Here is a 19,056-nt window from a genome sequence, read left to right as displayed (position 1 = left end):
CTACATCAACTCAAGGGACACCAACAAGCTAAACAAGCTGGTGAGGAAGGCTAGCTCCGTGGTGGGAGTCGAGCTACCTAGACTTGAGGTGATGGTAGAGAGGGGGATGATAAGGAAGCTGGATGCCATCATGGAGAACCCCTACCACCCCCTCTACGACGAGCTAGTCAAGATGAGAAGCTCGTTCAGCCACAGACTCATCCCCCCCCGACACTCAACTAACCGCCTCGGACAGTCCTTCATACCAGCGGCCATCAGGCTCCACAACAGTGGGCAGCGACTAGCAGCCTCCAGGCCCCACAACAGGGGGCAGCGACAGCGACTGCTACCAGACATTGACCTGGGACTTATAGGAACCCAAGGGGGACAAAGTAGACTACCCTGGTACTTTGATTAATGTATACTCAGTAGATAGTAAATTATAACACTACCTCATGCATACTGCACCTCATGTGACACTGTGAATAATGTGAATATTCCTCAGCTAGTCAGATAGTAAATTATATTGACCATATTGATCAAATTGTTTACACTGCCTGTGTTGTCTTTTACTACCTGTATACTGTGTTGTTTTACTACCTGTACCCCTCCCCCCCTCCCCCCCATGCTGCTATGATGCCTGAATTTCCCCAAGGGGATCAATAAAGGAATATCTTATCTTATCTTATCTTAGAGAATCTCTCACAGTGGTGTCAGGAGAACTGCCTCTCCCTGAACGTCCGCAAAACAAAAGAGATGATTGTGGACTTCAGGAGGTCGGGGGTCAAGGACTACAGCCCCCTCAGCATCGACGGGGCACCAGTTGAGAGAGTGAACAGTTTCAAGTACCTCGGAGCCCACATATCCGAGGACTTGACATGGACCACACACATTGACAGTGTTGTGAAGAAGGCACGACAACACCTCTACTTCCTCTACAACGCCTCTACTTATTGGGGATTGGAACACGGATATGCAACAAAAAGATGCACCCGTCTTCAAATCCTACAATAGGTTTTGTGATCTGCACGGCCTCAGCCAGCTAATCACACAACCCACACGTGTATGTGAGACAACACAGACTACCATTGACCTCATCCTGACCTCTGACAAGTCCAAGATCGCCAATAAAGGGGTTATAGCATGCGGGTTAAGTGATCATTATATGATATTCTGTACCCGCAAAAAGCTAAAACAAAAGGCTGGCTGTCACAAAACAGTCACATCTAGAGACCACAAAACCTACTCTAGCGAGGCCTTTAACCTTGAACTGGAGGGTCTGGACTGGTCAGATGAGCTCAATGGTACACTGGTTGAAGAAACATGGCTTGGCTTCAAAACCAAATTTTCAACAATACTAAACAACATGGCCCCCCTAAGAACCACCAGGGTAAAAAATCGCGCAGAGCCGTGGATGCACGCTGAAATACTGACCGCTATGAAAACCAGAGACAAAAAATGCTCTGAGTTTCGTAAAAGTCAGTCAAAGCTTACCATAAGCACGAGCAGTGAACTCCAAGCCCACGTGACTGAACTCAAACTGGAAAGAAACAGACTAAGGCTGAGGTTACACCTTTCGTATCATCTTCGTATTGTTTTCTTATACGCATCGCCGCGTATCGCCGCGACGTCATGCGCCTCGAGTCACACTTTCGTTTTTTTTTCGTTTTTGTCACCAGAGCACACTGATGTAGTACACTGCCAAAGCAGTAGGTGGCAGTAGGTGGCAAACATGAAGGCAATTTCAACCAATCAGAACAAATGTGCCAATACACTTCCTGGAAGCTCCAGCAAAATGTCAATAAGGCAGGCGCCTATGCCGCGCCACCATCTTGCTCAATGCAGCAATTCTTTTTTCAGCAAAGCCTAATAAAAGTGCAATAAACAAAACGGATACATTCACTGTGTGTTCTGCCTGTCATTTGTTGATGAAACAAAACTAACATCAACACAAGTGACCACCAAGAGCGGATAGTTTAGGCTAAAAAACGATCGGTAGCATTGTAGCATTGTTAGCTGCATGCTAACGTCAATGGAGTATGCCATTATAACAATATAGCATTGTGGCTAGAAGCTAACGTTAGCTCACGCTACTTAGCCAGCATCAAAACTGATGATATCGCGAGCTATCAGTAGTTAGATAACATTAGAGACAACGCTGTGTGTATTAAACAAAGGTGAATAGATGACTGGGCCATTTTGTTTAATGCTTCTTAAGTTGAAAGAGGAACTCTGAGCTAACAGGGTCTGAATCCTGATAGCTCACGTTAGCCAGCTGCTCATGCCATCGGTAATGCTAGCAGAATGAATGGGTGTAAACTTTATTTAACATATTGCATATGGGTACAATACAATACGGCTCAATACAAACAATTGTTAAGGGAATGCAGACTGTTGTAGCTTGGACTGGGGTCCTTATAACAATAACTTGACAACACATGGTAGCTGAAGCTATTTGGGACACGGAGCTCTGTCCCAAACACACACACACACACACTCTGCTGTCACCGGAAGGGCACGCAGATGGTATCTACTGCGCATGGGCGTTTTCGCAACAACGGCTAGCGTGCTGACTACACGCTGTTTGTCGACTCGTTTTTTTGCGTATCTCCAAACGCAAACACAATTTTGCGTTTCAGCCGTATCCACAAAAAAACGCCAAAAAACACGTTTCTGTGTAGATAGGACATCATACGTCGTCAAAAACGTATAAAAAAAACGCCAGGAATACACTAGTCTAACCATAGCCTAAGAAATGATGTAAACTCCATGATCAAAACAGCAAAAAAAAATTTCATCAATGACAAAACCGAGGAAAACAAAAACAAACCATGTGAACTTTGGAAATTACTCAATAACCAACTAGGCTGCAGTAAAAAACTTAAAACCAGATTCTCAAACATAAACATAAAGACGGACAACACACTCATCACAGAAAAGCTGGATGTAGCCAATTACTTAAATAGTTTCTTCACAAACATAGCCACAACACTGGTAAACAAATTACCCTCCCACTCAGGGCATTATGGGGTAGAACACATAGTAGCATACTACAAGAACCTAGGGGTCCACAAAGACGACTTCAAACTGGAAATGGTAACAACAGATGAGGTACTCAAAAAACTGAGCGCCCTCCAACCTAACAAGGCCACTGGCCATGACAACATCCCCTCCAAATTCCTCAGAGACTCAGCAGCCGCCATCACCCCAGTCATCACACACGTAATAAACCTCTCCATAAAACAGGGACACGTCCCCAAGGACTTCAAAATTGCGAGAGTGACCCCTCTGCACAAAAAAGGCAGTAAATTAGACCCAGGCAACTACCGCCCTGTTTCTATCCTTACCTCCATCTCGAAAGTCATGGAAAAAAATTTATACGAACAGGTCGAAAAATACCTAGCGGAAAAAAATCTAATCTACGAATTCCAATCTGGCTTCAGAACATCCCACTCCACTGACACATGCCTTCTCTATTTAAATGACCACATCAAACAAGAGGTGGACGCGGGCAAATACTGCGGCATGGTCATGCTGGACCTACAAAAGGCCTTCGACACTGTCAATCACACCATTCTGATTGACAAGCTAAAAGCAATTGGTTTTGATAGTCTATCAGTGAGCTGGATGCAATCCTACCTGGAGGGGAGAGAGCAGATGGTGGAGGTAAACGGTACCCTATCCCCCCCCCTCACAGTAAGCTGTGGTGTTCCACAAGGAAGCATACTAGTTCCGCTACTGTTCCTAATTTATGCAAATGACATGTCGTCAGCTTGTGACTGCAACTTGTTCCTGTTTGCGGACGACTCAGCCCTGCTGGTCTCTGACAAGAACAAGTTACAGGTTGAAAAAACCCTCAGCTCAGAACTAGGCAAAATCTGCATATGGCTCGCTGATAACAAACTATCATTACACATGGGCAAAACAGAGTCCATTCTCTTCGGTTCAAATAACAAACTCAGCAAGACCGACGGCTTCTCAGTTACAGTGGGTGACAATATTGTCACAAGGAAAGAAGATATTACCTACCTGGGTTCCATCCTAGAGGCAAATCTTTCCTGTGACAAAATGGCATCCAATGTAATAAAAAAAGTCAACCAACGAACTCGATTCTTGTACCGGATCTCCTCACTGGTAAACAAGAATACCCTGAAGACTCTGGCAGGAGCACTCATTCAAGGGTACTACGACTATGCTTGCACCTCATGGTACCAAAGCACCTCAAAGGCGCTAAAAACAAAATTACAAACATCTCAAAACAAACTGGTCAGACTACTGCTTGACCTTACTCCTAGAACCCACCTCACCCCTGCCCACTTTGACAACCTAGGATGGCTTAGAGTAGACGACAGACTACAGCAACTTGCAATGGGCCTGGTCTACAAGATACACTACACGACCAAGGTACCCATGTACATGTCAAAATACTTCCCAAAGGTCAGTGAATACCACGATCACAACACCAGAGGGAGCTCCACAAATCATGTTAAACCAGATTCGGCTCAAACAAGGGACTAAACACGTTTCGCAATTATGCCACATCAATGTGGAACGCCCTACCCAAAGCTGTAAAGGAATGTGAATCACTACCCACTTTCAAAAACACTCTCAAAAAACACCTACGGGAGACTGCAATTCGAAACTGGCCCCTGTAAATGTCCTAACAACCCCCTCCAATGTACAGTAAATGACCAAGTATGGTCTTGTCAATATTCCAATGTACAGTTTTGTTTGTACAGTTGTACAGTGTCCCCCACCCACCCCTCCTACCCAACCTCCCCCCCCCACTCCTACCCCTGTCTGTCTGTCTGTCTGTCTGTCTGTCTGCCTGCCTGCCTGTTTGCCTGCCTGCGTCTGTCTGTCTGTCTGTCTGTCTGTCTGTCTGTCTGCCAGCCTGCCTGCCTGCCTGCCTGCCTGCCTGCCTGCCTGCCTGCCTGCCTGCCTGCCTGCCTGCCTGCCTGCCTGCCTGCCTGCCTGCCTGCCTGCCTGCCTGTATGTCTGTCTGTCTGTCTGTCTGTCTGTCCCTCCCTCCCTCCCTCCCTCCCTCCCTCCCTCCCTCCCTCCCCTCCCTCCCTCCCTCCCTCCAAACTCTAAGAAGGCAGAGATCTTTGAGTTCCACTTCCATGACCTTGAACACACCGAGCTGGACCTGGTCAAGTGTGCCATCAAGATGTACTATGAACTCAAGGTGGTGGATAAATTCCATGTTCCTAGAGATAAGAGGTAAGTGTTGAATAAGCACAAACATAACAGTGATTGGAGACAGCTTATCCACCAGATTTCTGGGTCAGTGGTTAGGGTTAGGGTCAAGGTTAGGGTTAGGTTAACATGAAATGTCAAAAAAAAAAAACGTATCCACTTTTTCTCCTCTTTTTCTATTTTTCTCCCATCCCAATTACTCGCTGTGCCAATTCTCCCCTCCCGTGTCTTGAACGTTGCTCGCATATGCCCCCCACTGGCCGGTTGTAGGGAGGATAGAAGCCTTGCATCACGTGTCCCCTCCGATACACGAGGAGGCAGCCTGTCACATCTTTTCACCTGCCAGCGCGGACTCTCATTGGCGAGGTGTAACGTGTGGGAGGCTCACACTACCCCCGCCATTTCCTGTCTCTGCTGTGCAGGCGTCCCCAACCGACCTGTAGGAGTCGCTGTCCACAACGTCAAGATTACCACCCATCGACTTCCACCCGCTAACTCTGCCAATTGAGTTAGTATTACGACTGGCCCAAGCTGGAGGCAACGCCGACAGCCGGAGTCGAACCCGGTGTCTCTTGCGTTGGTGACGAGCGCAATGTCCGCTGCGCCACCCAGCCGCCTACCAAGATTAACTTTATATATTAATTTATTATGTTAGTCGTTCAACCCGGAAAGAACAGATTTAGCGTGGGGAGATGTACCTCACACCGGGTCATTCATTCATTGATTTATGAATGCGTTCATTCAATCAATCATTCATTCATTCATTAATTCAACCTTTATTTAAAGCTACAGATAGCTTGGATTTTCAACAAAATATATCATTGTCAGATTGGGTGTAATACCTTGGTATAATTACAGTAAACAAATGAGACCATTGCAGAAACAATAGCCAAATTATCATGATAATAACCACATTTTCCATTAATCCTGTCACTTCCTGTTTTACCGGTTGTTCCCGCCCACCGGCATGGAGATTGTTTTGATGAAGAGAGGAGAGGGTGAACAGCCCTGCTCAGGCACGTGCACACATAGAGGCCAAGGGGTGCTTGAGCACCTGCCTTTTTGAGCATCATCAAAAAAGTGCCCTTTTTGAATTTTTTTTTTTTTTTTTTACCGTTATGCATATAGACTACCCTTCCAACTGAAAAATGTCAGGATAGAATCAAAATATTAGGTAAAGAGAGAGAGATGCCCCATATTCCATTGCAGTTTGCACGGCCTCCTCAGCGTGCCTCTCCGCGGACCTATATATTTTATGCATAGCGTGGGTGGTGATGATGATGATGATAGAAACCGCTGTGGCGCATACAGTTGAATGCTGGTTTTACACTCATTGAGGGACACAAAGAAGTCAAGTCCGATGGGATTTGGGAATCTCAAATACAAATCGGGATTGGAATAAAAAATCCATTTATATTAAACAATACAGAATATACAGCACTTCTTGGTATCTGTAGGGTAAGCACTTATTCCCTCCCCCCTGAACATTTATGGAGATGTATGGGTCTTTTAAGTGAGTGATAAAAGTGTCTTTCAAGGATAAGTGAGCTCCTGCACTGATTATTATAGTTCAATATTCAATATTTGATCACCAAAACCCCCCAAAAAGCATAAAAAGGGGGCCCCCCGCCCGAAAAGCGCCCTTAAAAATCGTGCTTTTTTTTCTTTTTTCAAGTTCAAGTTCTTTAATAGTTGTCATACAGAAGTACAGAATACTTTCATACAAAATGCTTCTTACTGTTACGCTCCAGAGATTGTGCTAGACAAGATAGTATCAAATAACATAATAACATAATATAGCATGAATTTAGAAGAAGAAAATGAGGTCACAGTGTTCGGTATAGACATATGTACAATGTTCTGAGTTACCATATAATATACAATACACAATACTATGCAGTGTACTAATGTACAGTACTATCTAGTGCAAAGCAGAAATGGGATGAGGTACAATTTTAGGTACAATTTACAGTAAGGTGTACGAGTTGTAGTGCAATCCTTCATCCATAAATATAAAGTGTGGGGAGTGGGTGCTACAGTGTGTTTGTTTAAAGTGGGTGTGTGCTATAAAGTGTGTGGAGTGGGTGCTACAGTGTGTTTGTTTAAAGTGAGTGTGTGCGTGTGGATGTGTGTGCTATGTGTGTTTGGTGGTAGTTGTTGTGTAGTGTTCATTCATTGTTCGTTTAGCAGCCTGATGGCCTGGGGATAGAAGCTACTTCTGAGTCTTTCTGTGCTCGCCTTGAGACTCCTGTATCGCTTGCCTGACGGCAGCAGTTCAAAGAGGCAGTTGTTCGGGTGGCTCGAGTCCTTAATAATTCTCTTAGCCTTCCCCTTGCAACGCTTGTAGTAAATGTTCTGGAGGGTGGGGAGCCCCCCTCCAATTGTGCGTTCGGCTGAACGTGTCACTCTTTGTAGTCTGCTTTGGTCTTTTGCAGTGCTATTCCCAAACCAGGAGGTGATGTTGCCGGTCAAGATGCTCTCTATTGTACATGAGTAGAAGTTCTTAAGGATCTTCTGGCTGACTTGGAACTTCCTTAGGCGCCTGAGGAAGTAGAGGCGTTGTCGTGCCTTCTTCACCACACTGTTAATGTGTGTGGTCCATGTCAAGTCCTCGGATATGTGGGCTCCGAGGTACTTGAAGCTGTTGACTCTCTCAACCGGTGCCCCGTCGATGCTGAGGGGGCTGTAGTCCTTGACCCCCGACCTCCTGAAGTCCACAATCATCTCCTTTGTTTTGCTGACGTTCAGGGAGAGGCTGTTTTCCTGGCACCATCCCGCCAGGACCTTGACCTCTTCCAGGTAGGCCCTCTCGTCGTTGGCAGAGATCAGGCCCACCACCACTGTGTCGTCAGCAAATTTGACGATTGTATTGCTACTCCGCTGAGCCACACAGTCGTGTGTGTACAGGGAGTAGAGGAGGGGACTCAGAACACAGCCCTGGGGGGCCCCTATGTTGAGGGTGATGGATGAGGAGGTGCAGTTGCCTGCTCTCACCACCTGGGGTCTGCCAGTCAGGAAGTCCAAGACCCACTGGCAGAGGTCATAGCCCAAGCCCAGGTCCCTGAGCTTGGCTATGAGTATGGAGGGGACTATGGTATTGAATGCCGAGCTGTAGTCGATGAATAGCATTCTCACATAGTTCCCCTGCCTCTTGTCCAGGTGTGATGCTGCTGTGTGCAGCACATGGGATATGGCGTCCTCCGTGGACCTGTTGGGGCGGTATGCAAATTGCAGGGGGTCCATGTTGATGGGGAGGGAGGAGCAGATGTAGCCCTTTACTAGCTTCTCGAAGCACTTCATGGCTATGGAGGTGAGAGCTACAGGGCGGTAGTCGTTGAGGCAAGCAGGCTTGGATTTTTTGGGTACAGGGATAATAGTGGACTTCTTCAGGCAGGTGGGGATGACAGCCTGTTCTAAGGACAGGTTAAATATGTCAGTGAATACTGGGGCCAGTTGGTCGGCACAGACTTTTAGGACGCGGCCGGGGATGCCGTCTGGACCTGCTGCCTTCCTGATATTCACTTTTTTAAAGGTCCGCCTCACCTCATGCTCTGTTACCCTGAACACTGCGCCTCCATCAGCAGCCGACCCCCCCCCCCCCCATTGCCGAGGCTTGTGAGCTGGTGTTGTTATTACCAGCATCAAACCTCGCATAGAAGGTATTGAGGTCATTTGCTAAGGAGATGTCACTGTTCAGTTTGAGGGAGGCGCCTTTGTAGTCTGTCATCGTTTTGAGCCCCTGCCACATAGCTCTAGAGTCAGCTTGTTCAAACTGGAGTTCAATTTTATCCCTGTAGCGTCGTTTGGCCTCTGACACAGTCCTCCTTACGTTGTATCGCGCCACCTTGTGGTCATTCATGTTGCCTGCCTCTAGGCCGTCGTTGTATGCTTTGGTGCGCTCTCTCAGAGCTTCACGGACGGATTTGTCTACCCAGGGTTTTTGAAGACACTAGGAGGATCATTCTGACATCAATATGTCATTGTAATTTCAAGGTCTTTGTCTTGGCAGTATCCCTGTAGAGTTGAGACAGAGGAGAATGAAAGACACTTGACGAGTCCGTCTGGACCTGCTGCCTTCCTGATATTCACTTTTTTAAAGGTCCGCGTGCTACGAGCGCTCGGTTAATATATACACACAAGTGTAGTGCCCTTTTCAGCCTTTGAGCACCTGCCCCTCTAAAGTCCTGTGCACGTCCCTGGCCCTGCTAACTGAGAATTTGGACTTAAAGCAGGTTTTCTTTGGAAAGGCTTACTTTGCGCCATAATGCCTTCTGCAGAACTCCCAGTCCAACCCGGAAAAACACAATATCAATCCAAAATAAAGGATATCGATGGACTCGTCAAGTGTCTTTCATTCTCCTCTGTCTCAACTCTACAGGGATACTGCCAAGACAAAGACCTTGAAATTACAATGACATATTGATGTCAGAATGATCCTCCTAGTGTCTTTAATCTCAGAAGATCATTGAGGGCAAGTCAACTAATTTACAATGATGTCCAGATACAATAAAGCAACACAATAAACGCAAAAGGAAGAGCATTTGAAAAACAATTGATCAACTAATCAGTGGAGCATTGATCCCTCCTCCTCCTCCTCCTCCTTCTTTTCAACGTACCTCATCCTTATCATCTCCAAAACTCACACAAGAGTCATGTTAGTGTCAACTCCTCCATCTCCTCTCCTCTTCTCCTTCCCTCTGTTCTTCTTCTGCTTCTCATTATTCACATTAGTGAGCCTATATGAGTCATCATAGCACTGGTTGCTCCATCTTATTCCTCTTCACTTCATCTTTAGAGTCATCTTAACACCAACTCGAATCAAATATATTTGTGTAGCCCGAAATCACAACGAATTACCTCAATGGGCTTCACAGATCAACAAATAACATCACAATAGATCCACAATAAAAACCACCATAAAATCCACAATTTTGCAACACCCCCAAGGAGGATAAGGAACAACTCCCTAAAACCTAGAAATAGATGGGCTGTTCAAAGGGATCCCCATCAGGGTGTCGGTGATATATGGGTGTTGCTATGGATGATAGATGGATGTAAAATAGAACAAGCAAATAACTGGTATGTATATGCATATATACAGTACATGTAATATAAACACATATACATACATACATACATACATACATACATACATACATACATACATACATACATACATACATACATACATACATACATACATACATACATACATACATACATACATACATACATACATACATACATACATACATACATACATACATACATACATACATACATACATACATACATACATACATACACACATAGTAGCAATAGTATCTAAAGTATTTAAGACATTCTTTTTATTAAAATAAAAATAGAAGTAAGAACAAAAAAGCATAGGAATACAAGCACTGGTATGAAAAATATGATGGCTCAACTCCTCCCTTCTTCCATCTCCTCTCCTATAGCTGACCCCTCATTATACCTTACATTAGTGACCCTATAGAGCAGGGGTGGCCAACCTTTTTTGAACCAAGATCTACTTTTTTATTTACCACCTAGCCCGAGAGCTACCAGCCAAAATTGTATATTGTAAGCCGTCATTTGAGGCTTTATAAAAGCAGCATAATGAACACAAATCTGTCAGTGCCGAGTCCGACCTCAAACAGCATTGCTTGTTGTAGTTAACAAAGAGAGGCAGAGTTGATTTAGCAAAAAAAAAAAAAAAAATGTATAATCAAATTTTATTAATCAAGATCTACTTGAAATCAGCCCGCGATCTACCTGTCGATCGCGATCGACTGGTTGGGCACCACTGCTATAGAGGAATCATCATAGTGATTATAGCTCCTCCTTGTTCTCTTTCATTGTAAACATCACAAGTTTTCTCAGTGTATCCTTTGCAGCTTTGACGTTTATTCCCCCAAGTTGTTTCACACCAGCTATGTGGAGGAATCATCATGAATGAATCCATGTTGTCCTGCATCTCCTCTCCTCTCTATACCTCCTCTCCTCCTCCTCTTCCTTATCTCCGTCCTCTGCCCCGTCGTCTGGTAGCGTTGCGACTCCTCTCCCCTCTGTTCTCCTGTCACCACTATTCAACCTGTGACCCTCCTATCTCCTCCTCTCCTCCTCTCATCCGAGTAATGACCTCTCCTCCTCTCCATCTCTCCTCCTCTCATCCGAGTAATGACCTCTCCTCTGCTCCTTATCTTCTCCCCTTCTCTCTCTCCTCTCCTGCCTCTCCATTTCTCCTCCTCTCGTCCGAGGTCATGGATGACTTTATCATGTAGGACTGTGTGTGTTCGTGTAAAATGATTTACCTGCATGTTTGCTGCTTATGCCCTGATGTCTCTTTAGTGTTGATGTGGTAATAAAATGCTCCATGTGTGTTTGTGTCATACATGTCTATGTGCATGTGACCTTGCATGCGTGTGCATAGAGGGAGGGAGAGAGGGGGAGAGAGTGAGTGAGAGGAACAGAGAGAGGCTGTGTCTGAACATCCCCACAGTACACAGTAAATTTCGCAGAGTAAATTTTACTCAAACTCAGTTTGAGTAAAATTTACTCTGCGAAATTTACTGTGTATGATCAGTCCAGTACAAGGTTCAGTATTCTTAACTTTTTGATGGTTGAGTAGACCTTTCTTACCCCTTCAGTAATCTTAAAATTGCCCGGATGTCTGTCTTCCGGGTTTTATTATGTGTTGTGCCCCGTCTAGGGGATACTCAAAATGCATAACATTGTGTGGACCCTCCAATCTCAATTCCCAAAAATCCATCTCATCATAACAAAGAGTAAATGGCAAAATATTAACAATCTATTATACTGTATTTCCATACAAATTATAATAAAGGGAGTGGACCAAGTCCAAAATAACAAACAAACAATCTTACCTTTTAAATAATCAAACTAAACTACATGATCAAAAAAGTCCCAAGAATAAAATACAGTACTAAACGTATACAAATCTACAGTGGATACCTGACTCCTATTTCAAACACAAGAGAAAACAAGGAGGCCCACTCCTATGGCTCCCAAACTAACATTATAAAATTGTCACAAACACAATAGGAACTAAATCAAAGAGGTCTGGTTGGGAAGTGTGAGAGGAGGTTACTGTCACAGACTGTAGGTCAGGTAGCGCCTATATATGGTCGTAGAGATGATGATCAGCCAATCAGTGGCAGCCACCAGGCACACTGCAATCACTCAGCCTATAAGAAGAGGTGTGCCCACACACACTCAAGACACACCCGGAAAGGAAAGCCAATGGACAGTACCAAAACAGAATAATAAATACACAAGATAAACCCCATATGACCCAGGGTCGTAACATCGAGTAAGCTTGGCATGATTACTTTCAGGAAGTGGACTTATAATTATAATTATAAAAGGGCAATAAAAGGTGTGACTAAACTGATTTATGCTACAACCAAAAACAATGATGGAAGCCGCCAATTTAAACCTGCATGCAGACAATGCGCCTTTCAAGTGTAGGTAGATTAACAGTTGTTTTTATTCGATTTATTTTGTTTTATTGCAAGATTGAAATACTGTACATAATACATACACATACTGTACATATTATACGGTATGCAAGTAAGGGGTAAATAAATAATATTTATGTAACTGGGTGGATTTCAACCTGGGACCATAGGATCCGGCCGCACTAACCAACTGAGCTAAAGGATCCGACCCGTTAGCAGTTGCTGGTTGACTGCGACCACCTTTTTTGTAGTTTTACAGTCGTCCTCTCCCAGAGAAGTCCGTCCTTGCATGTTCTTTCGTCCATGCACACACCTTCCCAGGGGTTAAGGCACTAAGATCCAACCCCTGTACACACACACGAGCAGTCACTTAACACTTTAACATGAGCGGGCACACACTCATGTCGCACACACGCACACTTATGGCCAAAGGAAAGGACACTTTAAATTAGAATAACAGGAACAGTGTATTGCACTACCAAAGCTAACTAGCATGTCCCACATGCTCTGTAAATAACTATGTACAGATACCGAGATGTCACTCCATGTTACCTGTTACCTGTTTACTGCACAATGTTGTTTTTTCATTTTTTGATTCTATTATATGTTGTACTACTGTATTGCACATCGTTGCGGGCAAGACCACCCGCATTTCATTGTATACCTGTATGCCGTGACAATTAAAACTCTTGACTTGACTTGACTTGTTGCTACGTGAACCTGGATACAGGGCAGTGAGATCCCACCACTGCCACCAGTGTGGATTTGAACCTGGGACCATAGGATCCACAGGCGGCCGCACTAACCAGCTGAGTTAAATGTTCAACCCGTTAGCAGTTGCTGGTTGACTGCGACCAACTTGTTGGTAGTTTTACATTTATATGATGAAAGAAAAGAAAATTATAATATTAAAAAGAAAAGTTCAGCAGTTCAGACAATTATATAATTTGTGTATACTAAGGGTTTGAGGTTTGTAGAATGCAGAATAGTGTGTAATTGTGTATGTATCGTTGCATTTAATTCATAAAGATATTAAATAAAGGATTTCTATTATAAAATATACTTTTGTGAATGTGAAATTTTGCAAAAATAATACAAATATTTATAATATAAAAGTAAAGTCATAAAGTCATAAAAACCAAACAGCACATCTTTGTATAGTAATAACATTTTTACAGAGATGTTACAACGAATATATTGCAAATTATTTTCTAAATGTTATGGTATAAGGACAGCTCCAAAACAAGTGTATGGCTGTCTGTAAAAGTGTGTTTTCCAGGTGCAATCATGCAGAAGGGCCTCGTAAAAAAGGACCTTGTTAATTAAAGCATAGAAAATGACCAAGAGATTTAGTCGATTAAGTCAGAACAGACTATTAACTACTGATTAATCTACTAATCCCTTCTACTGCATAGACTAACTAGTATTGGTCTGGATGACAATGCCCTTAGCTGGTTTCATGACTATTTAACATCCAGTTTCTATCCATAGGCAAGGGAGTTCCGCAGGGTTCGGTGCTGGGCCCTGTCCTCTTCACAATCTACATAAACAATATTTTATCATCTTTAAATGGATTCTGTCAAGCCCATTTATATGCTGATGACACAGTTATCTATTGTATGGCGGATTCTGTGCAGTTAGCTACTGAAAACTTGCAGCTCTCTTTTATTGCTTTGCAAGATGCCCCACATCAACTTAAGCTTGTTCTCAATTCTAATAAAACTAAATGCATGATATTTTCCAGGGCAAAACATTTATATTACAATAGTTTACAGATATCATCACTAAATGGTACACAAATTAGCAGAGTCACTGAATATAAATATCTGGGCCTGTGGATAGACGGAAAATGAACCTTTAAATTTCATACTGAGAAACTTCTCAGTTTCTCTTCTTGGAGATAGGTATGATGATACACACCATCAGGGACGTGCACAGGACTTTAGAGGGGCAGGTGCTCAAAGGCTGAAAAGGGCACTATACCTGTGTGTGTTCTAACCGACTGCGCGTAGCGCGCAAGCCCGATTTTTAAGGTCCCTTTTCGGGCGGGGGGGGGGCCCCCTTTTTATGCTTTTTGGGGGGTTTTGGTGATCAAATATTGAATATTGAACTATAATAATCAGTGCAGGAGCTCACTTATCCTTGAAAGACACTTTTATCACTGACTTAAAAGGCCCATACATCTCCATAAATGTTCAGGGGGGAGGGAATAAGTGCTTACCCTACAGACCCCAAGAAGTGCTGTATATTCTGTATTGTTTAATATAAATGCATTTTATATTCCAATCCTGATTTGTATTTGAGATTCCCAAATCCCATCGGACTTGACTTCTTCGTGTCCCTCAATGAGTGTAATACCAGCATTCAACTGTATGCGCCACAGCGGTTTCTATCATCATCATCATCACCACCCACGCTATGCATTAAATATAGGCGGAGAGGCACGGTGAGGAGGCCGTGCAAACTGCAATGGAATATGGGGCATCTCTCTCTATTTACCTAATATTTTGATTCTATCCTGACATTTTTCAGTTGGAAGGGCAGTCTATATGCGTAACGGCAATTTTTTTTATGAGGCTCAAAAAGGCAGGTGCTCAAGCACCCCTTGGGCTCTATGTGTGCACGTGCCTGCACACCATTGTATCCTTTTACAGTAAGGTTGGTTGGCCATCCCTGGCAGCTCGGCGAGACTATCATTGGCTAATTTTCAAGGCATTGACCGGCAAACAGCCACCGTATATAGCTGCCCTGTTGGACAGGAATGCTCCAGCCCATCAAACACGATCTAGTAACTGGATCACATTTACAGTTCCACGGACTAGTACAGGACTCTGCAGGACAGCATTCTCTTATGCAGTCCCAAAGTCCTGGAATGACATTCAGTCAAAGTTAAAGTTCGAAGTTCTTCCTTCCCTTAGGGCATTTAAATGTGAATGAATGAATGAATGAATGAATGAATGAATGAATGAATGAATGAATGAATGAATGAATGAATGAATGAATGAATGAATGAATGAATGAATGAATGAATGAATGAATGAATTAAAACTTTATTTAACAGATGGGTACAATACAGTACGGCTCAATACACACAATTGTTAAGGGGATGCAGACCAGAGAAAGAAGTTTGTCTTGTTTACATCAGGGTCCCCCATTTTCAATTCATAGTGACATTTATGACATACACAACATACATGACATTTATGGCATAGGGACATACATGACATACAGGTATTTAGTACTGTTACATTTATGACATATACGATATGCAAATATACAGTACTGTTAGCCATAGATCCTGACAGAGTATACATATGATGGGGAGGGGACTGTACATTAGGAGGGGGTGGGTGGGTGGGAGAGAAATATACATACGGTGGGGAGAGAATATATACATGCGGTGGGGAGGAGACTCTCTATTAGGAGGGGGTGGGGGTGGGGGGGTTTGGACATTTACGGTGGCCAGTTTCGAATTGCAGCCTCCCGTAGGTTTTGAATGTGGGTAGGGATTCACATTCCTTTACAGCAGTGGTCACCAACCCGTCGATCTTGATCGACTGGTCGATCTTTGAGATTGTCCCTGTAGATCTTTCCATGAAAATTAGATCTACCCTGAGAGTCCACATTACAGTTCTACCTTTGTTTTGATGTGAAAAGTGATGCTGCACTTAGCACTGACTGAGAAAGTACACAGTTCTACTTTTGTTTTGATGTTAAAATGATGCTGCACTTAGCACTGACTGCACTTAGCACTGACTGAGAAAGTACACATTACAGTTCTACTTTTGTTTTGATGTGAAAAGTAATGCTGCACTTAGCACTGACTGAGAAAGTACACATTACAGTTCTACTTTATAAAATGCTAATTGTAAATATGTTTGTCAATGTTAATAATATGAGAAAGTCCACATTACAGTTCTACTTTTGTTTTGATGTGAAAAGTGATGCTGCATAAGATGACTGCACTTAGCACTGACTGAGAACGTACATAATAGTTCTACTTTGACGTTTTAATGTTGGACCAAAGCATTGCATGTAATTAGAATACAGGCAAATAAAAGTCATTTAGTTTAAAGTACAATCTTGGCTGTCTTTTTCTCTCAACGCTTCAATAGGTAGATCTTGCCTTCACCAAAAAAAAAAAAGTGATCTTGGGCTTAAAAAGGTTGGTGACCACTGCTTTACAGCTTTGGGTAGGGCATTCCACATTGATGTGGCATAATTGCGAAACGTGTTTAGTCCCTTGTTTGAGCCGAATCTGGGTTTAACATGATTTGTTGAGCTTCCTCTGGTGTTGTGGTCGTGGTATTCACTGACCTTTGGGAAGTATTTTGACATGTACATGGGTACCTTAGTCGTATAGTGTATCTTGTAGACCAGGCCCATTGCAAGTTGCTGTACTCTGTCATCTACTCTAAGCCATCCTAGGTTGTCAAAGTGGGCAGGGGTGAGGTGGGTTCTAGGGGTAAGGTCAAGTAGAAGTCTGACAAGTTTGTTTTGTGATGTTTGTAATCTTGTTTTTAGCGCGTTATTGTCACCCACTGTAACTGAGAAGCCGTCGGTCTTGCTGAGTTTGTTATTTGATCCGAAGAGAATGGACTCTGTTTTACCCAGGTGTAATGATAGTTTGTTATCAGCGAGCCAGGTGCAGATTCTGCCGAGTTCAGAGCTGAGGGTATTTTTCAACCTGTAACTTGTTCTTGTCAGAGACCAGCAGGGCTGAGTCGTCTGCGAACAAGAACAAGTTGCAATCACATGCTGGACATGTCATTTGCATAAATTAGGAACAGTAGCGGTCCTAGTATGCTTCCTTGTGGAACACCACAGCTCACTGTGAGAGGGGGGGATAGAGTACCGTTTACCTCCACCATCTGTTCTCTCCCCTCGAGGTAGGATTGCATCCAGCTCACTGATAAACTATCAAAACCAATTTCTTTTAGCTTGTCAATCAGAATGGAGTGATTGACAGTGTCAAAGGCCTTTTGTAGGTCCAGCATGACCATGCCGCAGTATTTGCCCACGTCCACCTCTTGTTTGATGTGGTCGTTCAAATAGAGAAGGCATGTGTCAGTGGAGTGGGATGTTCTGAAGCCAGATTGGAATTCATAGATACGATTTTTTCCCGCCAGGTACTTTTCGACCTGTTCGTAGACTATTTTCTCCATGACTTTCGAGATGGAGGTAAGAATAGAAACAGGGCGGTAGTTGCCTGGGTCTAATTTGCTGCCCTTTTTGTGCAGAGGGGTCACTCTCGCAATTTTGAAGTCCTTGGGGACGTGTCCCTGTTTTATGGAGAGGTTTATTATGTGTGTGATGACTGGGGTGATGGCGGCTGCTGAGTCTCTGAGGAATTTGGAGGGGATGTTGTCATGGCCAGTGGCCTTGTTAGGTTGGAGGGCGCTCAGTTTTTTGAGTACCTCATCGGTTGTTACCATTTATAGTTTGAAGTCGTCTTTGCGGACCCCTAGGTTTTTGTAGTATGCTACTATGTGTTCTACCCCATAATGCCCTGAGTGGATGATTTAATTTCTAAATGATTCATGTTGTAACTGTTTTTAACTGATTGCACTGCACATTGTTTTGTTGTTTTATCTTGTTGTACACTCAGCAGTTCTGTAAATGAGGTGGCCTCACCTCAGAGTATAAATAAAGGTTTCAATCAATCAATAAAAACTAAGACTAAGGAATATGAACTACTAATTAATCAACTAAGACCAAACCGACTGAATATTATCTACTGATTAGTTGACTAAGACCAAACCAACTGAATATAAACTACTGATCAATCAACTAAGACCAAAACTGACCGATTAATTGACTAAGAGGAGACCAGCCAGGGGCAGTGATACTTATTCAGTTTATAGTTCCTCCGTTCTGTCAATTTGAGCAAAAAAAATTATTGGTTATACAGGGGTGTAAAGTACTTGAGTAATTGTACTTCCTTACAATACTTAAGTACTGTTTTGGGGGATTTGTACTTTACTCGAGTATTATTAGGTTTGTATACTTTGTACTTTTACTCCATTACATTTCAGAGAAAAAAAACATAATTTTTACTCCTTACATTTAAAATGCAGACCTACAAAGTACAAATCTCACAGGTCCAACCATTTTAATTAGTATATTTTGATTGTTTATCTGGCCGAACTAATGTTAACGTTATTAATCCTGCGACCGCAGGTAAACAGCCAATCAAATCCCCATCAATGGAACATGAACCCGCCCATACCCATGCTGATTGGTCCTTGTGCAACACTAGAAAGTGGGGATCTTTGATTAAACACCTGCTATCAGAAGAATAGACAGTCAGATCTGCATTATGCTGTGGTTAATATTGTGATATTATTCATGGTACTCCTGTATTCTGTCTTTATAATTGTGATATTATTCAGGGTACTCC

This window comes from Notolepis coatsorum (assembly GCF_963971535.1).
Source record: "Notolepis coatsorum genome assembly, chromosome: 16".
Lineage (NCBI taxonomy): Eukaryota > Metazoa > Chordata > Actinopteri > Aulopiformes > Paralepididae > Notolepis > Notolepis coatsorum.
This window is presented reverse-complemented; position numbering follows the sequence as displayed.